The sequence below is a fragment of the Sciurus carolinensis genome, unplaced genomic scaffold (genome assembly GCF_902686445.1).
Source record: "Sciurus carolinensis unplaced genomic scaffold, mSciCar1.2, whole genome shotgun sequence".
NCBI lineage: Eukaryota > Metazoa > Chordata > Mammalia > Rodentia > Sciuridae > Sciurus > Sciurus carolinensis.
Window position 1 is genome coordinate 607,545 of NW_025920193.1, and position 26,416 is coordinate 633,960.

General features: G+C 38.0%; 1 pseudogene; it reads right to left on the reverse strand.

Annotated features, from left to right (window-relative positions):
- Nucleotides 1–263: 263 nt before the first annotated feature.
- LOC124974951 (5'-AMP-activated protein kinase subunit beta-2-like) lies at nucleotides 264–25,179 on the reverse strand (annotated as a pseudogene).
- Between the last annotated feature and the right edge of the window lie 1,237 nt (nucleotides 25,180–26,416).

The window sequence follows — 26,416 nt, forward strand, 5'->3', positions numbered from 1 at the left end:
CGCTCCATTCTTCACGAGCCACCAGAGGAGCCAAACCTCTTCAGGTGGAACCCACATATCCCATGTTTCAGCTGTCTCCTTTGCAGATTTGTACGTTAGTAGGGAAACCCGACAGATGGAAAGTGATGTGTCCCAAATCAATGATCACTTAAGTCCCGACGCTGCACTGCAAGCTCTGCTTAGCCGAGCGCTCACCACCCAACTCCCTGTGTGGCTGCTAGATGGCTAGGCTAGTTTCCTGAATCTGAAGAGAAGCCGGGCATTTACAGTCCTTGAAGAGTGGGGTCGGTCGTAGAGCAAAACCACTGGTGCCGGTGCTCAGCTTCTTGAGCCACATCTTCACAGGCACCACGCATTCCCAGCCAGTTCCGCTGGACCTTGTGGGGGCTAATAGCCTGCAGTAGAAACAGGTGAGCGGGATTTCACTCTGAATGGTGTGGCCATTGGAGCACAGCATCACCTAGCGTGCCTGGGTGGAAGTGCGAGCTGTCAGGCTTCAGTGGAAATGCTTGTCCTGCCTGGATAGGGAGGGATTTATCGCCCACGGGGCTGAATACCGCTTACAACCTGGTTTCTGGTTGACCAGGCATCAAGGATAGAATCATTTCTTTAAAAACACAAGACCCTGGCACCCGCTCCCTTCTTCAGTGCTCTTACCCTCACAGCTGAGACGGTGCTTGTCTTGAAAGTGGGCTTGAGGCAGCCAGGAGCTGAATGTTCTCCGGTTGCCATGGGATCCGTGACGTCACCGTGTTCTTAGGCCACTCCCCTGTGACCTGAGTAATTCTATTAAAGTTTTGGTTCTCATTGTACCCCTTCTTGTTTGATATTCATGTTTTGCTATGGAGGGTCTTCACACTTGAATACCTATTAAATATAATTTAATCGGGAGGGTGAGGAATTTATTTAGAGAGACAATACTGAGAGGTAGACAAGGTCCTGATAAGATCCCAGGGAATAAACTTGGAGCTCTACACAGACAGCTGGGGCAGAGGAAGGTGATTTGGGCCCTGCACTAAGTAACCTCCTCCTGCAAGTGTCTTTTTCTGGAATCCATCCCCATCCTCTTCTTCCCTAAATGGCTCTCAAAAACACCTTCCCTTTCCTAAGGCTGGTCTGTACTTGTGGAAATACTATTTGATATCATGGGTTAATGATTTCATAATAACTTGACCTTCTTCCCACATTAAGAATGACCCAGTCACACATAAACACAAGGGAACACTTTGCAGTGTTCAAGTTTTAATTTATTTTAGAAGCACAGTGATAAACAAATTGCACCTGATCTTTTTTTATTGATTATGTTTATTTTTTTTTCTGTAGAGTATGGTTTACATGATCATTTGTAGTAATGGTAGTCCAACAGGTTAGTTTTGCTACCCTAGTCCCTCTCTGTAACCAAAATTTTACTCCTGAGGCATAGTTTCATTTACATAAGTTTCTAGCAATTTTTTGGTTCAACATAATTACTCTGAATTTTTATTTGAAAAATTTTATTTATATAGATTTATAGAAGTGCTAATTATGGAACTGGGGGCTGGGTTATAGTTCAGAGGTACAGTGCCAGCCTAGGTGTGAGGCACTGGATTCAATCCTCAGCACTATATAAAAATAAAATAAAAATAAAGATATTTTGCCCATCTACAATTAAAAAGAAAATTTAAAACAAGTGCTAATTATGTACATAAATATCCTTGTTAATATATAAGCAATATAACTAAATACTAAAGACTTAGAATTAACTTCTTTTTGGAAACTTCATAAAGTCTATAGGTTGTAATTTACTGCTTGGGGTACAAGCAGTATTTTCTTTTCAGCTTTACTAAGATTAAGGACTCAGAATCAGTATTTACCAGGATTTATCTGTTTCATCTAAAATCATAAGGCTCCTTCCTCCCCCCATTCACATTCTTCAATTTTGTAAGCCAATAGGAAGAAACATCTTTTATTACCTATAACAGAGTCTGGGATTCTGTAAGGAATACACCAGGTAAGAGACCTTTTCTGTGACAGAACCTGGCAGGCATCCTTTAAGTAGATGAAGCACAACTCTTTTTCAAGTTTTAGTTTTTTTTTGTTTGTTTGTTTGTTTGCTGTTTTTTTTTTTTTTTTTTTTTTTTTTTTTTGCAGTGCTGGGATTGAACCCAGGGTCTGGTACTTGCAAGGCAAGCACTCTCCCAACAGAGCTATCTCCCCAGCTCTCTTTTTCCTTCATAGTAAGCTTTTATGCCAAATGAAATAAGACATGTGCCTTGGTCATGGATATAATATATTTAATTATGGTATTGTTTTAGTTTTCTGTTGCTTTGGCTACCTGAGAAAATCAATTAAAAGAGAAAAGACTTGTTTTGGCTATTTGTTTCAAAGGTTTCAATCTATGGCCTGCTGACTCTATTGTTTCTGGGCCTGAGACACGGAAAAATATGGTGACAGAAGTGTCTAACAAAGAAGGCAGCTCACCTCATGGTGGCTGGGAATCAGAGTGAGAGAGTGAGGAAAGGACCTAGGACAAGTTATATTCTTCCTTGGCATACACCCAGTTACCTGCTTTCTCCTACTAGATCCCACCTCCTACAGTTTCTACCACTTCCTAATCCATCAATGGATTATTAATTCACTGATGAAATTAGAGTCTCATGATCCAACCACTTCACAGAAGGTCCATCTCTGAATACTGCTGTATCAGGAACCCAGCCATTAACATATGAGCCTTTCAGGGACATTCCAGGTCCAAACTGTAATATTTATTACAGAAAGACTAAGGATTCTTACTGTGTATTTGTAAGTAACTATAGGATCATGAAAAGTAAAAAATATTAGTAAATGCACTTTGCATCATGTTTAACCATTGTTAAATCATTGTGAGCAAAATTTTAGACCAATCAGCTATTTAAGAATAATTCTTGGTGATTAATTAGTTTATAACCTTTATTAACATCTTTGCTTTTTTCACAAACTCAAAGGATCAGTTGACACAGAAGCCGCTAAACAATGTTTCTTCCTAATTTGTACAAATTCTTCTAAATTAAATATTTGGAATATATTTTAAAAAGGAAGTTTCTCATATATAGTAAAAAGAGCATTAGTCATAATTTGATTATTTTGTTTCATTTAGCTTAGTAATTAATTCATATGTTGTTGATCTCAGTGTAAGTAGTCTACTTCAAAAAGTCTTCAGCTTTTGAATTAAAAAATGTTGGAGAAATTCTGATACCATCAGTTATATATAGTCTAACAAGTATCTGAAATAATGATGCTCTATTACACTGGGAAGTTGTTTTTGTATGTGATTTACCAGGATTTTGTTAAAGATTTTTGTGTCTATATTCATCAGAGATATCAGTCTAAAATAAAATACTTGGGAATCAATTTAACCAAAGAGGTGAAAGCTCTCTACAATGAGAACTACAGAACATTAAATAAATAAATTGAAGAAGACCTTATAAGATGGAAAGATCTTCCATGTTCTTGGATAGGCAGAATTAATATTATCAAAATGGCTGTACTTCCAAAGGTGCTATACAAATTTAATGCAATTCCCATTAAAACCCCAATTACATTTATCATAGAAACAGAAAAAGTAATCATGAAATTCATCTGGAAGAACAAAAGACCCAGAAGAGCCAAAGTAATCCTGGGCAGGAAGATTGATGCAGGTGGTATCACAATACCAGACTTAAACTCTACTATAGAGCAATAGTAACAAAAACAGCATGATATTGGGACTAAAACAAACAGGTAGAGCAATGGTACAGAATAGAAGACACAGAGACATACCCACATAAGTACAGTTATCTCATACTAGACAAAGATGCCAAAAACAAACAATGAGAAAAGATAGCCTCTTCAACAAATTGTGCTGGCAAAACTGGAAATCAATATGAAGTAAAATGAAATTAAATCCCTGTCTCTCACCCTGTGCAAAACTCAAATCCAAATGGATCAAGTATCTAGAAATTAGGCTTAAGACCCTTCACCAAATAGAAAAGTAGGCCCGAATCTCCGTCACATTGGCTTAGGACCAGACTTTCTTAACAAGACCTTCCTAGTGCAAGAAATAAATGCAGGAATCAATTAATGGAATAGACTCAACTAAAAAGCTTTTTATCATCAAAGGAAACAATCAATAATGTGATAAGAAAGCCTACAGCGTGGGAGAAAATCTTTTCCACACATACTTCAGACAGAGCACTAATCTCCAAAGTTTATTAAGAGCTTAAAAATCTTTACACCCAAAATACAAAGAACCAATCAATAAATGGGCTAAGAAGCTGGGCATACATTTCACAGAAGAAGATATACAGGTGATCAACAAATAAAGAAAAAGTTCTCATCATCCCAAGTAATTAGAGAAATGCAAATATAAACTACCGTAAGATTTCATCTAACTCCAATTAGAATTGCTATTATCCAAAACACAAGCAATAATAAGTGTTGGCATGGATGTGTGGGAAAAGGCACATTTAAGCATTTCTGGTGGAGTTGCAAATTGCTTCAGCCACTCTGGAAAGCAGTGTGGGGATTCCTCAGAAAACTTGGAATGGACTCACCATTTGACACAGCTATCCCACTCCTTGGTTTATACCCAAAGGACTTAAAATCAGCATACTACAGTGATGCAGCCGCATTAATGTTCTAGCAGCTCAATTCACAATAGCTAGATTGTGGAACCAACCAAAATGCCCTTCAATTGTTCAGTGGATAAAGAAACTATAGTATATATACACAATGGGATATTACTCAGCCTTAGAAAATAATACAATTATGGCTTTTGTTGGTAAATGGATGAAGTTGGAAAAGATCATCCTAAGTGAAATAGGTCAATCCCAAAAAACCAAAGGTCAAATGTTTTCTCTGATAAGTGGATGATGATATATAACAAGGGGAGGTTGGTGGGAGGAAGTGAAGAATGAAGGAACTTTGGATGGTGTAGAGAAATGGGGTGAGAGGGGATGGGAGACAGAAAGAGAGTAGAATGAAACAGTATCACCCTATATATATTTATGATTACATGAATGGTGTGAATTTACATTGTGCACAAAAATAGAAATAAAAAGTTGTACCCCATTGGTGTGCAATCAATCAAAATGTAGTCTGTAAAAATAAAAAAAAAACAATAATTAAAAAAACATACTAAAACATTACCTGTGGTTTATCTGAAATTCAAATTTAAAGGGGTACTCTCTGTATTTGATTTGGCAAAACTAGTGCTGGGTCAACAGCTATTTACCAGCTAGAAGAGAAGCATTTCAATATTTTAACAGCATACACAACCATCCTCTGTGTCACCCTGTCTCCATTCTGGTCTGCTTTGCCTAGAAGGATTAGTTATTTATAAGTTGAAGCCCTCCAGCAGAATGGGACCTTGCATGTCTCATTCATATTAGTAACTCTAGTAGCAAGTATTTTAAAGCTAGAAATTCAGAATTTATTATGGGAGAACCACAGGGAAAGGCAAATGGACTGAGGTCATCAGTAAATTGATCGCACAATCAGAATCAGGCCCCTGGTGATCATGGCTGGCTGTTCCTCCACATTTGGACCTCTCTGTTAAGGCTGAAGCTTCAAGAAACTCCCATTTCTCTAGAGATGGAGGCTTCACAAGGAGAGAACTCGGGAAAATGGGTTCCAACCCCCTGTACTGTGAGACATTGCTTCAGGGACATGGACAGTGGTCTCTATTGTCCCTCACTGCCAGAACACAGAGGCTAATGGGGTCTTTCAGGGATGTTGAATGGGGCAATTGCAGAAGCTGAACCCAGACATGGTACAACACCTCCATCTATTGGTCAAAAACCTGCAGCCTCCTGGGTGCCTGGCATCCATTGGCTTCCCCAGGTCCAGGAAATGATTAGCTTGTGAGGGTGTTTGCTTTTACACACTCATGCACTCTGGTTTGCTCTACTCTTAGAAGCAGATGCTCTCTTGTTCAGTCCTTTCCTAAAGCCAACACTCAATCTTCACCCACACATTGTACCTTCCCTCAGTGGCTGCATCCCACCTTCCTTCACACACACTCTCTCCCACATGAGATGGTGTGTCCAGGCTGGGTACTGAGAGAAAAGACCTTGATCCCACTTACACCCTTCACCATCCCTCAAAGAGAAGGCCTGGGAGCAAATGTCAGCCATGCAGAGCCCCGCCCACATGACTTCATTCAAACTAGTGAAACCATGCATGAGGATGTTTGGGGTTTAGCTGGATTTGCAACTAACTGAGGAAGGATGATGTACATTCACTGTGGGGAAGTTTATAGTATGTAACAATAAAGAAACTATATTCTGTTTTTCTAAATTTTTTTAGTTGTCAAAGTACCTTTATTTGTTTACTTATATGTGGTGTTGAGAATTGAATCCAGTACCCAACACATGCTAGGCATGAGCAACACTGTGCTACAATCCCAGCCCTGATCATGGTTTTTGAGACTTTCAGAAAGTGAAAAACACCTCATAACTAAGTAATCTGGTAGGATATGCATCATCCAGGCCTCCTGCTGCAGGAAGATGCTCACCAGTCTGGGGAACAACCAAAGGCCACCTATATATGCCATCTTGGATCAGTTTCCTGGCAAGAAGGGCTTTGTGACAAGAGTTCCCCTTTTCTCTTGTTGAGCTGGCTTTCCAAATAAAATCACCTTCCTTCAGTCAACACCTTACCTCTTAATTTAATTGGTTAATCATGGGACACACAGTCAGACAGTAATTCTGGCAGCCACACAAGGTGCATTGATTACTTTTTAATTTAAACAAATTTGAATCCTTCAACTGGTAAGTATCAGATAAACAAACTGTTGCATCTATACTATGGAATTCTATTCTGCAATAAAAAAGTAACCAACTACTGATACACACAATAGAAACTTTTTGTTTCAAATATACTATTATTTTGAGCATGAAAAGATTAAAAAGGGATGTAGCTTAGTGTGATGCACATGGGCAAGACCCTGGGTTCAATCCCCAGTATATTAAAAAAAAAAAGGCTACTGACAACTCCATTCATATGATGCCCAAGGAAAGCAAAACTATAGCAATAAAACAAACAAATGGGTGGTTGCCAGGATGTAGGAGGGGTTGGTCACAAAGAGGCAGCATTCAGGTGCTGTTTGAGTGATAAAACTGTCTTCTCTTGTCTGTGGTGGTAGCTACACAACTGGTGCCTTTGCGCCCAAAAAAAGATAAATTTTATTACTTATAATTCTACTTCATAAAACTCATCCTTGAAATAAAACAATATAAAAGGGCATCAGAAAAAAAGAATAAAAGAAACAAATATGTTTACATATACATGTCCATGAACCAATCAGCACAACACACACAGACACACACACATGCACATACACAGACACAAAGAAATTCTTAATGAAAGATTAAGGTATCATTTCCACTGAGGTGGTCAAAATTGTCAGAATATGTATTCACTGTAGTGCTCAGTGGGCTGCCTGGCTAGCAGATGGAGCATGGCAGGTATGCAGCTGCCAATGCAGCGCTCTGCCTGCGTGAAACTGCCAGGTGTCACCTGGCTGTGGCAGGCAGGAGGAAGGCACTGGGTTTGCCCTGCAGTCTGGCTCTCACCTCGGGCCTGGGCTGCCTACAATCAGTGCATCCTAGGACCTCGTGGGGCTCCTTCCTGAGCGGTTGGGCATGAAATACTCCTGTGGGGGAAGGCAAGGAGGAATGACAGTACCCCCAGCTGTCAGTCTACCATCCTAGCCAGCCATTGGTCCACTTGTCAGCTTGTGTTTGGCACCCATTGACTCAAACTGTAGACCGCAAATTTTAACTGCTCAGCAATTGGCCCTATCATCCTTAGCCCAGGCAATTCAAGTACTTAAGCAAAGCTCCTCCACCATGCTGTCTCTTGCAGGCTCTCTCTCTCTCTCTTCAGGGCAGCCACTGTTAGTCTGCCTAATAAAATGTCTTGTGTGAGTTCCCATGTCTGGAGTGGTTTGTCTGTATGCCTTTTCATTTTATATTCACTATATCCAACTCTTTTTCTTTGCATTTTTTGAGTGATGTACTGAGCATGAGCATAAGGGTAAAGAGTTATTTAAACCTTCCTCTTTTCGTGTTGCTCACCAAGTTACCAGTTGGAGTTTAAAAATTCTCTTCTTCCCTTCTCACCAGACGAGGTATGATGGGATGGGAAGTTGTGTTAGCTGTAGTTCTGTCAGCACAGACCAGATTACTGCACTCCCAGTCGTGGCTGCTACAGAGTTCTAAGAGTGGAGTTTCTGCAGGTGAGGCTTAGGTCTAATCAGGTCTGAGGGGTGGTGACAGCTCTGGAGAAACTGGATCAACACATAGGGCCCAGTACTTACCCTATCTCTGCTGTGAGTCTGGATTCAAGGAGTCACCACTCGTGGGACAGGGAAACCAATCCTTCACCCCTCTGATGCCCATGGACACAGCCTTTCCAGGCTTCTTGGGTTTGATCCTTGAGCTTATACACTTACCTGCTCAAATTCCTGACCTGTTCTGCAAGCCACCAGACTCAAAGGGGAAAGAGAGTCGGACTCTCCTTCATCTTTCTGGTTTGAATTCCCCTGGGTAAAATATGCTCTGGGCCCCAAAGCAAAGGGCAGGGGGCAGTTGTGTAATAGAAAAGCTAAAACAGACACATGGACAGAGAGGTAACCAACTGATAACAGTGAGGAGTGTGTAGACAGAGAAAGAGATAAGGAAAGGAGAAAATTCCAGAGACCATAAAAAGAACAGGCCAAAACCCACCCAAAGGATTCCCAGTTCTGGGGCCCCTTCTCTTCAGAAAAGTCTATCTCTGTTACCTTTGGCAATAAACCTCCTTCTTGTTTGCTATCTCTGTGTCCTGTTCTTGAATTTTGTGTTGAGCATAGACAGCAAATCCAGTACCCCGGATAGTAACATAACTGTGTTTGCTCAGATCTCCCAACTCCTGCAGCAGGTGCTGCAGTATAGCCACCTCAAGATGACTCCCATCTCAGCACTTTGGCACCAGCTGGTAAACATCATATACAGTGCAGTCTCTGGATCAGCTGAGGGCAGGTTCCTTTTCTGATCTCAGAATTTTTTTTACAAAATCTATTATGTTTCTCTGCATTCTCCCTCCCTCTGTTGAACAAGCACTGCAAAGTGCTTGGCTCTAATGTAGTCTTTTTTTTTTTTTTTGAACTACTTATTTATTTTTAAGAGACTGCATTTTGATTCATTGTACACAAATGGGGTACATCATTTTTTTTTCTGTGGTTGTGCACAATGTAGATTCATACCATTCATGTTATGAATGGTATGTACATGTTATAGCTATGTACATGTTATAATACATGTACATAGGGTAATGATGTCAGTCTCATTCCACCATTTTTCATACCCCTCTTCCCTCTCATTTCTCTCTGCATAATCTTGTTTCCAAATTTCTGAGTCTCTAAGATACTTTGATGGCCCAATACTGTTTTAGTGAAATTCCTCTTTTACCAACCTCTCAAAGCAATATTCCTGCAGTTCGAATCCCAGTTCATGGAACAACAAGGAATACAGCATTTCCCTAGCCTGCCATCTTGAATTCCCCTGCTTTGTTCATTTTTAAAAGCATTTCTTATTTGTTTTCTTTTGAGTGGTTTGTATTGTTTTGCAATTGTTAGCACAAAAAGACTGGTGTGGACACAAACTTCACAGATCAGCTCTTTATTCAGGAATGAAGTCTCATGCAGGACTGGATGAGGGGTGGGAATGGGGTGACACCACTGGAGCCACTCTCCTGGTGGAAAATGGGCCACTGAATAAAGGAGAAGGCTGGGTTTATAAAGGTTATACTGAGAGGTGACTTAAGTAATAAGCATGTCTGCTTGGGCACTCAGAAATTTGGGGTCTGTTTTACTGGGTGGAATGGGAGGTCTGGAGTCAGCAGTTTGAGCACTCAGGAAACAGTTTTGTGAGAATTTGAATATTTATTTTTACTGGGCAGTATTTTTACTTGAAGAAGAATGTAGGGTCTGGGGTTAGTATTCAGTAATTTTCTCTTTCCCTTCAGGGTCCTATTGTACTGCCACTGGGAAAGGATTTATCTGGGGAAGGATCAATGCTTTGGATTCCTTTCTATGGGATTTTTCTGTCATTGGGCAGGTATGCACTGGGAAAGGATCAGTGATATTAATGTATGGATTTCTTTTTCACTCCCTTTTTTTCAGGCCTCACTATTTTAGGGTTTTTTATTTTCCATGTCCAACAGCAATGTCTAACATTTTTCTGAGTATTTTTCCTCTCATGATTTATAGTTCTAATCTCTTGAAGCTCAAGTGATATAAATATCTACATGTGTGAACATATAGCTAATCTTTCCAAATATGTAGAAAAAATTATATCTTTCAATATCCATTGTCTGCTGTGTCTATTCTCTGTAAGTTTTGAGTCAATTTCAATTATTTTTTTCTCATTATAGTTTAATTTTCCTATTTTTTGAATGCTTCATTTTTTATTAGATATCAGATATGGTAAATTTTATCTTTTTCTGTGCTAGGTATTTTTGTTTTCTGTACATATGTTTGAGCTTTGTTCTGGGATGCAGATATGTTGAAGTAACTGGATCCCCATGACTTGGCATTTTAAGATTTAGATTTTGCATTAGTTTCTATGACCACTGTGACAAATTACAACAAATTCATCAGCTTAAAATAACACAAATTAGCTTACATTTCTTTGGTTTCTAACTCCAAAATGGGTCTCTCTGGGTTAATATTAAAGCTTCTCTTTCCTGGAGAAATTTCTATAATTTCTAACTCCCAGGAGCTACCTACATGGCTTGGTTTATTATCCTCTTTTTCCAAATTCAAAGTCAGAAAATAGGTCAAGATCTTTTCATATCACATCACTCAGAGCTTCTTCCATTTGTAGTTGGGTCCAACCGAATAATCCAAGGCAAACTCCCCATTTCAAGCTAACCTTAATTCCATCTATAATCTTAGTTACACTTTGGCATATAAGCTAACCTAATCATAGATTTTGGAAATGAACACAAAGATATCTTTGGAGGGTCATTTTTATGCCTACTATCAGCATTCCATCTTGAGAGAAATGTTCCCTCTACTAATGGAAAACCCTTCTGTTCTGTACTCCATGTTCTCAACTTAGGCAGTTCAGTAGGCTGGAAATTCATAACTCAGAAATTTCCAGTCACAACTCAGAAATATTCTCAGGTTAGTAAGCTGAGGCAATCAATTAATGGATCCACCTCATTTGTTACCCATATTTCAGAGGTCATAATTCTTCATTGCTTGGTATTTAATATCTATGGCAATTTGAATGTATCTCCCAAAAATTATGTTACAAAATTAAATTCCACTATAATAAAATTAAGAGGTGATTAGGCCATGAAGATTCTGCCTCATTAATAGGTTAAAACTTACTGTGAGAATGGGATTATTATCATAGGAGTGAATTCCTTATAAATGACAGAGTACAAAGGCCCTAGTCATAAACTATCCCCTTGTCCTTGACTTCCCAGTTTCCAGAAATGTGATAAACAAATATTTTATGTGTATGTGTACATATACATATATGGTATGTATGTGTGTATACCTGGGATTGAATCTAGAGGTACTTAACCAGAGCCATGTACACAGCCATTTTTAAAATTTTTGAAACAGTTCTCACTAAGCTGCTCAGGACCTCAATAAGTTAGAGACTGCTGGCCTTGAATTTGTGTTCTTTCTGCTTCAGCCTCCAGGGTTGCTGGGATTGCAGATATGTATCACCATGCCTGAATTCTTGGCAAATTTCTGAATCTTCAGTATTCTGTTTCTGCTGCACAAATAAACTAAGAAAATGCCTGAAACTGTTGGTTTGTATAATGTGTCTGGAATGTTGTTTTTGGTGGCAGGGTAAATATAGTTCATGTAATTTCATCTTGCCTAGAAGTCTTCCTAGTAATTTTTGATTGGCTGTCAATCATGGTAGCTGTTTAGCATGTTGAGAGGTGGATATTTTTTGATTCTGACAGGTATCCTTGAGAGTTGTTCTGGTATTCAGTGTGCTTCTTTGAAAATATTTTGGGAAGCTCTTTAGTTATAATATTCTACCTTACTTTAATACTTGGAAAATGTTTTGGAACCATGTGCTTCAGTTGAGTCTCCTTGCTTTAGTTAGTCTTTAACACCTTAGCATCATACATCTTTTTTTTTTTTTTTTTTTGGGTGCTGGGGATCGAACCCAGGGCCTTGTGCTTACAAAGCAAGCACTCTACCAACTGAACTATCTCCCCAGCCCCAGCATCATACATCTTTAAGAGATTTTACTCTGCTTCTTATAAGATTTTGTGGTGTCTCTCTACACTTCCCATATAGTAAGTGTCCTTTGGGGGAAAACCAGCTGCATGTCTAAAGTCCCTCAAGTTTCCAACTCATCCTCTATTAGGTCATACTGCTAGGAGCTTTATTACCTTAACAGATATTCTCTGACTAGGCAAAGGTCATAAACAGTCCAGACCTATAATCAGCAAAGGACCCCAGAGGATAAAATGACTATTGATCTCAGTTCACCTTGGACAATTCTACCTTTTCTCCTGAACTTTTAGCTCAGGAGAACTAAAAGTTGTAGTACAACTAAAGGAGAACTTTCAGTTGTAGTTGCTACCACAGTTCTCTGCTGCATCTGAAAATAAGATGCTACCCTCAGAATCCTCTGAGCTCAGACTAGCTCTTGATGTGGTGGATATCTGGATTGTCAATTCCTTTTATTTCATCTATAGATAGTCTAACTGTAAATGACTCTCCCAGCCAGTCTACAGAATGCAACTCTATTAATTGGGGAAGAGAAACACCATCTTCAGGTAATCACAAACATTTTCAAACATTTGTATGTTTAAAATGTCCTTAGCCTGTCCAAATTCCCTTTGTCTTATTTTATAAGTCCCTGTTAAGGACAACACTCATGACACTATTGAGTTCTAACCCCCAACTTGTAGTTGTGAACCAGAACTTAAATTTTGTAATTGATAACAGAAATCCCTGAAAATAAGAAGAGCTGTAGGGTCACAGTTCTGACTTATCAATGGGAATGGAAGACAGAATTTGCCCCCTTAAGATCCAGGTACACAGGCCTGCAGTAATCTTTACTCCTTCAGATACCCAATATCTTTACTTGGTCTTCTCAAAAACTGTCACTATTAAGGAAGTTGGAAGCAGTAGTGAAGGGAAATTAGATCCCAAGTAGTAGAGAAGTATGTGAAAAATTACTGGGGGTCTTAAAATACATAGCATATTACCTTAGGCTTCCTGATTTCTGACAAAAGATACACTCAAGACAGGACCTTCTATCACAATATAAATGAGTGCATGAAAAGTGCTAACTGGACAGAAAACATGAAGCAGTTCATCTTCAGTCAATTTAAGTGCCCTGGAGCCAGGGAATGTGAGGCAAAGGAGGTGGCACTCCAGAACTGCATATGTGCTGCTGGATGGTTATCACAGAGGCCAGAGGTAGCAGGGAAGAGAGATTCAGAATGTCCCTTGAACCATCTCAATGGTCCTTGTCACTGCAGGAGAGGTGGGGTGGGTTTAGAAGGGATAAAGAAAAAGGCCACAAGTCAAGTAGACTAGAAAAAGATGCTGTAGAAAGCACAAGCCAATTCAAATATGGCCTTGATGGAATCATGGTGTCATTTTTTTTTCAGTAGCCAAAGAACCCAAGTCAATCTAATTTAGAAACCAATATATTTTCCTACCTTCCCCCCATACTGTATTATCCATAATAAATGCATCTCAGGTTAACACTTTGACCAGAGTATGCTGACACATAGCCCAAATCTGACAGAAAGTGGGGAAAAATTCAACTTCAGTTGGGCATGCTGGTGTATGCCTGTAATACTAGGTACTCAGGAGGCTAAGGCAAGTTTGAGGTCAGCCTGGGCAACTTAGCAAGATCCTGTCTCAAAATTAAATAAAGATGCTGAGGTGGAGCTCAGCACATTCCTAGCATGCACATGCCCTGGATTTGAACACTAGTAAAACACATCAGCACACACAATCCCAGCAAAAATTTTGTAGAATGAGAAGTTGGTCAAAGAAAGAACTATTTGGTAAATCTGGCATTATGATGCAGAGGATATAACATGGAATTAGGATGAGGAGACTTAACCTCAGTCCTTTCTGTTAATTACTAGCAATTTGACCTTCTCTGAGCCTTAGTTTATCTATAAAACTGGATTTAAAAATAATTGCTCACAAGGTAATTATAAAAGTGAAATTCAAAAATATATTTTTAAATTTTCTATATTACCATATAATCTATTACAGTCACTCTACCAATGATTTCCCTAATCTAGCTACACACATCTAAAAAATAAAAGCAGTGTGCCATGCATGGTGGTGCATGACTATAATCTCAGTGACTTGGGAGGCTGAGGTAGGAGGATCACAAGTTCAAAGACAGCCTCAGAAAATTAGTGAGACCCTGTTTCAAAGTAAAAATAACACAAAAAGTGTTGGGGACGTGAGTGGATCTTGATGCTCTTATCTGAAATCTTTGGAGATGAAGCCACTGAATCTGTATGCTCACAAAATTTCCCAGGTCATTCTGATCACGATCAGCTTAGTTTAACAGTCACAGAGCTATATAAATTTATTCTAACATCCTGACCACAGACATGACAAGGTAGAACAGAACAGAAATTTTCATCCCAGAATCTAAAATAGCAGAGAAAGCAAGGAGGACTCTAGAGGTAGAGGGGACAGAGCAAATCTGGTCACATTTCTTCTTTACCTACTGTACAGGACAGAAGCAAGCATTTGGGTATATACAATAGTGGCACCTAAAAGTAGCTCAATTCCACATTTAAAATGGGAGAAAGAAGTCTTACTATCACATTCAAGTATTCTTTGAACTAGAAGGTAAACCTGACTTTCTGCAAATTATGTCTTACTGCTATGAACTCAAATAAGTAGGTGATATAAAGGTTCTAGCTACCCAAAAAGAAACTGGGAAATAAAATAGACTATTCAATCACTGGACAAGTCAGTTTGCCAGAAAACAGAAACAGAGAATAAAATTAAAAACAAATGACCCACTGGCTAAAAAGTAAGTTCTTCTTAACCATTACTGTCACCTTCAGGTAAAATGAAGTAGCTGAGCAAGTAACCACTGCACAACATGTTACCCCTAACCTTTCAAATAACTGAGATGTGAAGAACAAAGGACACCACTTGCCTTAATAGATAATGCATAGAGATGGTTCAGCATAACATGGGTGGGCTCAGGAAGTAAGGTTGGATCACACTAAGAGACAGAAAAATTAAAAAGAATAACATTATTTATATGGACAAACCATCAGCTTACTCTTTCTCAGAGCTTTCTGGGACTCTTAAGAACACCTTATCTTTATTGCCTTTCAATAGTGTATGCACTCCAGTATGAATCAATAATACATTCTTATTACAGAAAATTTGGAAAATTCTCAGTTTATGGCAGAAACCCTAAGCATCAAGATCTGCTAATATTAATAGAGCTAAAACAAAAATCTTACCTACAACAATTATGGAAGATTTGCATTAAATGGCAAAAGTAATCTTAGTGAGAATCAATGAGAATAAATACAGGAGTCAATTATATGCAAACAAAAATCATAACTCTTTTGTATATCTCCAAATAATAAGTATTCCTTATCTTATATTGGAATAGAAATCTCAGATATTGGTTCTATAATACACTGTGGTCCTGATATTTTTCAGGAACAGAGACAATTATAAGCTTTGATTTTAGTTCCTGAATAAGGTAACAAACCAGAATTGATAAAAGGAGTCTATAGTGCTATTACTATGTATATGATTTATAATCTCAATATACCTTTATAATAATCCCAACCTCTAGGATTACTGGATTTTGGACAAATTAATCCAAAAGTTTCCCAGATTCTCCAGCAATATTCTCAGGATACTTACAGAAATATTAGTGTCCTTGTTAAGAATAACTTAGAGTAGGTGAGGAAGAAGGATGGGTGGGGATTTGAATCTCTCTTCAGATCAAAATACATACATTTCTTCACCATAAGACCCAGGGGGTGAGCTGGAAAGATCTAAAAGATATTTCCACAAATATGAGCAAAAGTACAAAAATTAGGAAATACATAGAAAAATACATGGCCACTAATATTAAATATTGAAGTCATGGATCATAACTTTTAACCCCTTGGGTCTACAAGTGTCAAGTAGTGCAAGGGAAAAGTTGCCTAACATGGCAACAAGATTCCATGAAGAGGAGAGTGGTCATACACTTGAGCTAAGGAAAGAGTTACCTTATTTATCAGTTTTACAACCTTGGAAAATGCCTTTCAGTTTCCTCATCCATAAAAACAAAAAGAATTCTTGCCCTATTTCCAATGTTATTGAGGAAACTAAAGAGATAATGGAAGTGAAGAGGCCTTGAAAACTTTCATACAATGTGAACAAATTAGATTTCATTTTCCCCCCACCCAAGCAACACATAACAAGGTTACAAATTCTAAGATTTCTGATACTACAATGTCTGCAGCAATAAGAACAAGAGCTATGTAATACTCATTAGGGAAATGCAAATCAAAACCATAATAAGAAACCATTTCATACTCACTAGGATGGCTATAATTAAATTGACAAAGTAATGAATGCTGGCAAAGATGAAGAAGTTGTAACTTTTAAACTACAGTATTCCCATTGCCAGTGGGAATCTATAATACCATAGCCACATGGGAAAACAGTTTGATAGTTCTTCAAAGAGTTAAACAGAAAGTTACCATGTGACCCAACAATTACATTCCCAGGTATATATCCAAGATATATGTGCCCACATGAAAACTTGTATGTTAAAGTTTATAGTACCAAAAAACAGAAACAATACAAATGCCTATCAATAAAAATAAATGAAATGGTATGTCCATACCATGAAATATTATTGTGTCATAAATAGATACATGTTTCAATATGGATGAACCCTGAAAACATTAAGCTAAGTGAAAGAGTCTAACAAAAAAACCATGAATAGACAAATTCATAAAGACAGAAAGTAGACTTGTGGTTGATGGGAGTATGAGAGAGGAAGAAATGGAAAGTGACTACAAATGGGTACAGTTTCTTCTGGGGATGATAAAAATGCTCTGGAAATAGTGATAATGTAGCACAACTCTGAATATACTAAAACTTATGAAACCATACAATTTAAAAAGGATGAATTTTATGGTATGTAAATTATACTTCAAAAATGGAAAAAATAATGCATCCCAGAAAGAAAAAATTAACAATAAAGAAAACTGAATTTGTTTAAAGATTTTAAAAAAATGTTTTATAGTCTCCAGTAGAAGATTATAATAGTTCATTTAAAGAACTGATTTCAGTTAAACATATATGAAGCAAAAGCGAAAGTAATAATTATAGTAATATTATACAATATCTTAAAACTTTCCAAAGCACATTCACTTATTATGTCATGTAATCCACAAAACACTGCTGGGAAGCACACAGAATAGTTGTTTTTTAATTTCCTTATCATCATTCATCATAATCCAAAAAAATACAAATTGATTAACTAACTGGTTACACTAAACAGTGCAAATTAAAACAATAAAAATGTGTTCTAAGGCTTACCTGAATGGATTAAGAAATTAGGTGAAAGAGGGAAGTGAGAAATATCAAAAGTATACTGGTCTTCTCTCTGTATAGTTCTGATTGACTATTATTCATTAGTTGCTTTGCCAGAATCATATAAAGCAAAAATGTAGTTACCAGTAGCCACAAAATTTAATTTGGTATCTTTAAACCCTTTTAAATCTCTGCCCACCAGTCAAAAAGAATGTCTACCTTAACTTTGAGAACTTATATAATGAAAACATTATTATTCAAAATTTCCTAAATAATTATTATACTATGCAGTTTTAGAAACAACATGTCACCCTTATGCCCTGTGATTATTAATATGTTCCACTTCAGGACTTGTGATTGCTGAGAAACACAGAGTCCAACCCCTGATTTTACTGTTATGGAATACAGAACCAAAAGAATTGAGGGCCTTGTCCACAATGGTAAAACTATTTAGTAGCACAGGTGGGTTTTGAACTCAAAGTGGGAAGAATACTCAGTGTAAATACAGTGCACAGTTCCTTAGACAGGCTGTGTTTTGCTACTCTTACTGTAAAGTAGGAAAACAGTAATTATGAATGTGGTTTGGAGAATATTTGCATTCCTGACATAGTAAATTAAGTAGAGATGAAGGTCTTGGAAAAAATAATATTATAGGAAACAAAAGGGGCTAGGGATATAGCTCAGCTGGTAGAGTGGCCTTGCAAGCACAAGGCCCTAGGTTTAATCCTCAGTACTGCAAGAAACAAAAAAAGAAAAAGGAACAAAAGTACATAGAGACCTTTTCCCATACCAGGGAATTTTTAAAATAAAAAATATAAAAAATTTTGATTATATGCAAAAGAATTGCCTGATATGGTATGTGTGGTTGTTGTTTTTTAAGCTACTTTTCCCCAATGACTACTGTACTTGTAGGGTCTCATAAAATTACAGAACTGCCAACTGATTTATCAAACTGGCAGTTTAAGCTGAGGCAGCTTAGTAAGACAAACAAGGCACATCTAGTCTCTGTTGGGTGATACCACCAAAGGTCAATGGAAAACTTAAAATATTACTAGAAAGAGTTTTCAAACAATAGGCTATAGCCCACTAATGGGCTGTAAAAAATACAATAGCAGCCTGTGCTATGACACAGGCCTGTAATCCCAGTGATCCAAAAGGCTGAGGCAGGAGGATCTCAAGTTCAAGGCCAGTCACGGCAATTTAGTGAGACCCTGTTTCAAAATAAAAGGGGTTGTGGTTATGGCTTAATTGTTTGAGGGTCTCTGAGTTCAATTTCAGTACCAAACTAAATAAATGAATAAATAAATAATAAATAAATACATTTTAAAACACAGAAAAGAATACATCACAGGGAATAAAAGCAAACATTATATCACATATTACTGTGTATTGGGCTGCAATGCAAAATAAATGTCTTACTGTAGATACATGATTGAAAATTTAAAGTACACTAGACTGATATTGTGGGCTGGCAGGGAGCCAAAGGCCTGCTTGGTATGCCTGGAGAAAAACAGGAAGCTATTACAATAGGCCACATGTATGCTTGAGCTCATGATTGCTTGACCTTTAACAGGATTGGGTGGATATATCTGATCAAAATTGCTTATGCATGAGGGTGCTTATATACTGAGGGTGAGATTGCTTTTGGGGGGTTGTTGTGATCCGAATAAAAGAGAAACTCCTTCATGACATTCTGAGGTGTACATGTCTTTATGTCCCACTGGATGGCGACATTTGGTGGCCCGTATGGGGAATGGTGAGCGCTCAGGTAAGTAATAAAGGAGAAAAGTTTTCACTAGCACAGTCAACTAGTAGGTTTCCCTATTTGAGGAAACAGTGGCCTTAAGGTACTAACGGAAGGCTCCCCTAGTGAGGGAACTTAACAGAAGGCTGTCCCAAGAGACAGGAAAGAACGTCCTGTAGTAAATGAATGTGTGTAAGGTGTTAGTTGTGTTAATATTTTTGTTACTTTTTCTTTAGTTCTGTTTAAATTTCTCAGATTCGCATGGAAGGCTCTCTTAACGCCTCTCCCTCTTGGTACTTTGCCTATATGGACATTAGTTCCTTTCTGTCTGACTTCCAAAAAACCAAAATCTCAAGAACAGCTAATAGAAGGGAAAGAGATATTAGAAACTGTAAAAGAAGAACAATCAAGTTGAACTTCTGAAAGAGAAAGTAGATGTTCAGACTCAGAACAGGGATATGACTCTGAAGAACAGGAACTATCTGAGACAGAGCTAGAAAAGATGTTCTCTCAGTGGCATTTAGCCCCTACCATGCTGTGCCCTCTGGTTTATAATCCAGGTCACCACTCTTTTCCAAGTTGTAGGGGTGCAAGTACTTGCTGCACAGGGGTGGCCCCAAGACAGTGGGCTGATGTAGAATCTCGATCAGTGTTCCCAATATTCCCAGTATTTGAAGATCAAAACAATCAGAGAGATCATCAAATATTAGATATAAAATTAGTGAAAGAGTTAAAAGAGGCAGTTATGTCCTATGGAGTACAAGCTGCATTTACCATTTATTTATTAGAGAATGTTGCAAGTCAAAATCTTATTCCGACTGATTGGGGTAATTTAGCAAAAGCATGTTTATCTGCGGGACAATATCTTATGTGGAAGGTGGCTAACCAGGAGTTATGTTCTGATACTGCCTGATGTAATGTGGTTGCGGGCAATCATTAATGGAATCCAGACATGCTGACAGGCCAAGGACCATATGAAGGGCAAGGTAATCAGATTAATTTCCATCCCGGTGTGTATCAACAAATTAGTGCAGCTGCCACTAAAGCTTGGAAAACGCTTTCAGGTGATGGCGATCTTCAAGGACAGTTATCTGAGGTTACTCAAGGAACAATGAACCCTATGCCAATTTTGTAGACAGATTGATTCAAGCAGCAGGATGTATATTTGGAGATGTAGACCAGGCTATGCCTTTAGTCAAACAGCTTGCATATGAGCAAGCAAATAAATGGTGTAAAGAAGCAATAAGACCTCAGAAAAACAAATACCTTGGAGTCTACTTAAAGGCTTGTAGGGATATTAATGAGGCTTTTATTCAAGGTCAGGTGATGGCTGAAGCACTTGCACAGGGTCTTAGAGGCAATGCCAACTCCCACCCAGGTCAACAGTGTTATTGGTGTAAATAATATGGACACATAAAAAAGGACTGCCCCCAGGGCCCTGTGCCAAAACTATGTCCCTGATGTAAAAAAGGGAAACACTGGGCAAGTGACTGTAAATCAACTAGAGACAAAGATGGTAACCCTTTACCTCCAAAAAATGGAAATCAGGGCCCCTGGCCTCGGGGCCCAAAAATATATGGGACTATCCAGTCCGTACCTCAGACCCAATACTCCTTGACTCCCCAAGTAGACAAACAAGAGGAATTGCAGGTTTGGACCTCTGTGCATCTGCCAGAGCAGTATTAGGTGACATTAACTGGATTAAACCTTACCTTCACTTACCCACCTCAAGTTTGGACCCCCTGTTTGACACTCTTAAAGGTGATTCTGATCCCCTTTCTAAGCGGGTGCTTACCCCTAAGGCTTGAACAGCTCTCAAGCTTGTTGAAACACTATGGAGAAGGTCCATCTTGATCATATTGACCTAGCTAAGCCTTTATCATTCATTGTCTTGGCCACAAATAAGTTACCCACAGGAGTGTTTTGGAAAAAGGGTCCTATTCTATGGGTTCACATGAATTATGCCCCTAAAAAGGTCTTATCCTTGTTTACTGAATCTGTGGCAGAATTAATCCTTAGGGCATTAAAAGTATCCCTTTCCACCTTTGGGTCACATCCCTTGACAATAACTACTCCTTACACTACTGATCAGATACAATATCTTATTAATAATTCAAATTCTTGGGCTATAGTCTTTACTAGCACTTCTGCTGTGTTTGACAATCATTTGCCATCTGATCCTCTTCTTCAATTTTGGAGTCAACATCCTATAATTTTCCCCAAAGTCACCCAAAAAGACCTATTATAGGAGCTATTATAGGAGCTACCCTTATATTTACTGATGGATCAAAAAAATGGTACGGGTGCTATTACTGTAAATAATGTTACAAAACATTGCTGTTTAATACTCTATCTGCACAACAAACAGAACTATTAGTAGCTATAGAAGTATTCAAAACCCACCATGAGCCCTTTAACCTTTTCTCTGATAGCAAATACTTTGTTAATGCTATTCAAAATTTAGAATTAACTGGTCTGCTCTCCCTCACTTCCACCATCACTAAGTATTTACAATCTTTACAAAAACTTATTTGGGATCGAAAAAGCCCTTTTTTTATTGGGCATGCTCGGGCTCATATTGGCCTTCCAGGTCCTCTAAGTTTACACAATGATTTAACAGACATGGCCACCAGAGACCCACGCATCTTTAATACGTTTGAAAATGCAAAAACTTTTCATTCCAAATTTCACGTAAATGCTTCCACTCTACATACACGCTATAAAATTACTAAGGAAACAGCTTGGGACTTAGTCAAGTCTTGTGCTAAATGTTCTACACTTATTCCTAACCCCTCGTTAGGAGTGAATCCAAAAGGGCTTCAGCCCAATCATATTTGGCAAATAAATGTAACTCATTTTTCAGAATTTGGAAAACTACAATTCATCCATGTGTCAATAGATACCTTTTCAAGAATTATTATGGCCTCTGCTCACACTGGAGAAAAAACCAAAGATGTAATAACACACTGTTTACATTCTTTCTCTATCCTAGGAGTCCCCAAACAAATTAAAACAGATAATGGTCCTGGATATACGTCCCAGGCCTTTAAAAAATTTTGTTCCACCTTTGGTATTCAACATGTCACAGGAATTCCCTATAATCCTACTGGACAAAGCATTGTTGAGTGTGCCCATTTAACACTTAAAAACATGCTTTATAAACAAAAAGGGGAATAGGGGCATCATACAGATCCCCAAAAGACAAATTATCTGTTGCCTTGTTCATTTAAGATTTTTAAAATCTTGATTCTGAGGGCCGATTGGCTGCTGACCATCATTCAGAGCCTAATAAAAAACATATACCTCAAGTGCTCTGGAAGGACATTCTATTGGGACAATGGAAAGGCCCAGATCCAGTATTAATCTGGACCCGAGGATCTGTTTGTGTTTTCCCACAGGATGTACAATCGCCAATTTGGGTGCCTGAATGATTAGTCAAGGTTTTCTCAATAGAAAATCAAGAACAACAAGAAGATATGGAAGTTCCTCCAACTACTGTTGTTGATGATCCCTCACCATGTTAATGGAGGAGCTGTGCATTACCTATGGGGGATAGTAAAGGCATGGCCTTGCCCTTTGCTCCTTACTAACTCTTCCAATCTATATCCTCCTATTCTTATCACTAATTTCACATTAGGTTAACTTACTGTACCCTTTTCTCCTGATTTAGCACCCTTCCCAAATGGCTCCTATGACATAGCAGGTTGTGTGGGAACGTCCCCCCACGTTTGGCTATGCTTGACCGGTAGTCAGAGATGGGTAAGATTCGTGAAAAGCTCATACCAAACTAAGACAGGGAATGAAGATATAATCTTCATTTTCTGATGATGGGTTAGGATGTTGCTCTGTCATGGACAGTCTAAGACAGGCACAGTCTTTTTATAAACAAACAGGGGGAGATGTGGGTCAACAGGGAGCCAAAGGGCATGCTTGGTATGCCTGGAGAAAAACAGGAAGCTGTTACAATTGGCTACATGTATGCTTGAGCTTTTGATTGCTTGACCTTTAACAGGATTGGGTGGACATATCTGATCAAAATTGCTTATGCATGAGACTGCTTATATATTGAGGGTGAGACTGCTTTTTGGGGGTTGTTGTTGTGATCCGAATAAAAGAGAAGCTCCTTCATGACATTCTGAGGTGTATGTGTCTTTATGTCCCACTGGATGGTGACAGAAATTTTTTGGTATTAAGAATAGGATCTAAATGTTTATATAAGAAATATGTGCACATATATAAAGGATTCAGAAGATTCCTGAGGAGAAATGGAAATAAAAAACAAAATTAAAAGATTACTTTCAAGAAGGAAATTTAAAAACCACTTCTGTGTTACAAGAAAGACAAGGCAAAAGAGAGAAAATATTATAAAATTACCTTGACAAGATGTCTCAGAGATTTCCATAGAATCTATTTTTAAAGCATCAAACACCTCAAAATTGGATTTCTTGACATGGGTCAAATTGTTAATCATGCCAACCTGACTAGTAACCATAGGCTGAAACAATAATCAGAAAAAAATTCTTGAATTCCCTTTTCAAATCCCTCTCCTCCACCCATCCTCCGCTCTGTGTCTACTAAAAGTTACAAATGATCACCCTCAGCATCTCCATCTTTTATCGAAAGGAATCCTTTAGGGTAAGGGAACTGCTACCATCAATTCAGAGAGCAATGATAGTTAAAATGAGGCTGCTAAGTCATGGTGACCTTTGGAGATAAAAGCCTTACCTCTGATGGATCATGAACCTACTGTTCAACTACAAAAAATTGTATTGGTTTTCTCCCCACAGGGAGATCCAAGATGGCAATGAAGTCATTATGGCCGGAGAAGAAAACAGAAGGTCAGTCAAGTTCCTTTAGAAGACAGAATACAGATAACTAAGTGGTAATTATAGTATTATACCAATGACTTCCCATATCCCTAAGCCACTGTGTCCCTTGTACAAAAAATAATGTATGCATCCAATCTCTTTATCTATATAATCTTGGACATATGTTTCCAACCCTTCCAACAACTTTGTTTCTTAAACCAATGCCTAAAAATAATAGTCAATGATCTCCCAAAATGGTTCATCTTGGTATAAATATTTTTCTCTAGCAGAACAGATCCCTCACAAGTATGAGCACCTTAACAGATTTTGGGATATAGGAGTCCTTAAGGTACTTTCCATATTTTGGTGAGCTATTACTGGAAAATAACCTATCTGGTTATCTGGACCATTCTAATAATCAGTTAATTCATCATTGCTCTGCAAATACCACATAACACTACCACCTTGAATTTTACGGTGCATTTTGCTTTAGTGCAGAAGTCACAGCAACAGATTCTGTCAGTTACAGGCTTCCTCCAAGCATAGAAAAGACCTGTGTAACACCATCCTAAAGAATACACCCACAAAGCTATTATAAATTCTCTTGAGGTAATGATGTTCTAAGTGGTAATGCATCTGACTCACAATGAGTTTAAAAAATAATGCCATAGATACTAAGTGGTCACAGAAAAGGACATATTCCAAAGAAAGCATCTAGAGGGTGGAGATGGGAAGTCTAGCCTGTTCTCTTCTATTAGAAAGGATAACAGGTCATGCTCTATTCCTGGATCCCTCAGCGTCAACCAAGACAATTATCTTCACCTCTTAATCAGGAAAATCTTGGTGCTCCAGTTAGTGAAATATACAGAAATGAAGACCTCCTTGCCTCCTTCAGACCAGTGGATAACAGTAGGTTGGGCCTGCTGGGTGGGCTTTATGGAGTCATCCAAATCCTGCTGACATGATACAAACTCTTTGTCCCCAGGAAGCTGTAAGAAGGAGTAGGTTATCTGTAGAATAAATTGTGACCCAAGAACTCTTAAAAAGATCATTCTCCTTCTTAGAGTAGAGAGAGGTGCTAGGTTTCAGCTAAGGAAATAAGCATTAAAATTAGAATAAATCAGATTTTTACAAACCATAGAAAAAGAACTCATCTTGAACCAAAAATGGTCAAATGATAAGTACTGCATAAATCATAGTCTAACTTTTGAGTTTGCATATATTATTTACCCTTTCAGAGCCTCAAGATTGGCCTTAAAAAAAAAAAAGAAAAAGAAAACCCTACTCCCTGCTGCCAGTTTAATTCATAGGCAGGCAAGTATAACAAGCTTCTGAGTACCTCTTAAGAGAGAGAAAAAAATGAAAACAAAAGATGGCTATATTTTTAAAAATTAAGTCAGGTATATATTTTTCACAAGCAACTCTAAACAGATCTCAATAATCAACTGTAAAGAAAGTTACAGATACCAAACTTTATAAAAAATTATAAACTCTATTTTAGACAATAAGTTACACAAAGAAGAGACATTAAAAATTTAATATTAAAGGTCTAGGGAAGTAGCTCAGTGCCAGAACACTTGCCTAGCCTATGTGAGGCCCTGGGTTCAAGACCCAGAACCACAGATTTATCAGTTGATTAATTAAAATTTTAAGAAAAGACCATTGATTTTATAAAATGGAGAAATAGTGGGTAGGAATGTAGCTTAGTGGTAGAGGACTTGGCCTAGCTAGTGAGAGACAGTACTAGAACCAAAAAGTGGTTATGAAATCATACTTGCTCACCTATGACAGGTTTAGTCTATTTGAGGTATAGGAATGCAAATTTTGGCACCTCAAACAGCAAAAGACAATAAAAACATTTTCCTTTAACAAAAATAATTATATAATCAAAATATATAATCAAATAAAGCTTGCAGGATTCTGAAAAATATTAACTCCTTAGTTTTCTTTTTCTTTATTATCATCCCTTTAGACCAGTAGTTGACAAACTGCAGCCAGTAAGTGAGGTGCTTTTATAAAGCTTTTACTGAAAAATAGCTACACTCATTTGTATGCCTATTATCTACAGTTGTTTTCATGCCACCGTGGAAGCAGTTGTGAAAGACTGTATTATCTACATATTCTAAAATATTTACCATGTGTCCCTTACAGAAAATATTTGCTAAGCCCTGCCTTAAACTGGTAACAGGTAAAAAGGACTTTACACTGTTAAGATATTACCAAACAAAATAAAGTGCATTAAAAAAATGGCTAATTTACTTAGGAATTTTTTGTGTGTGGTGGTGGTGG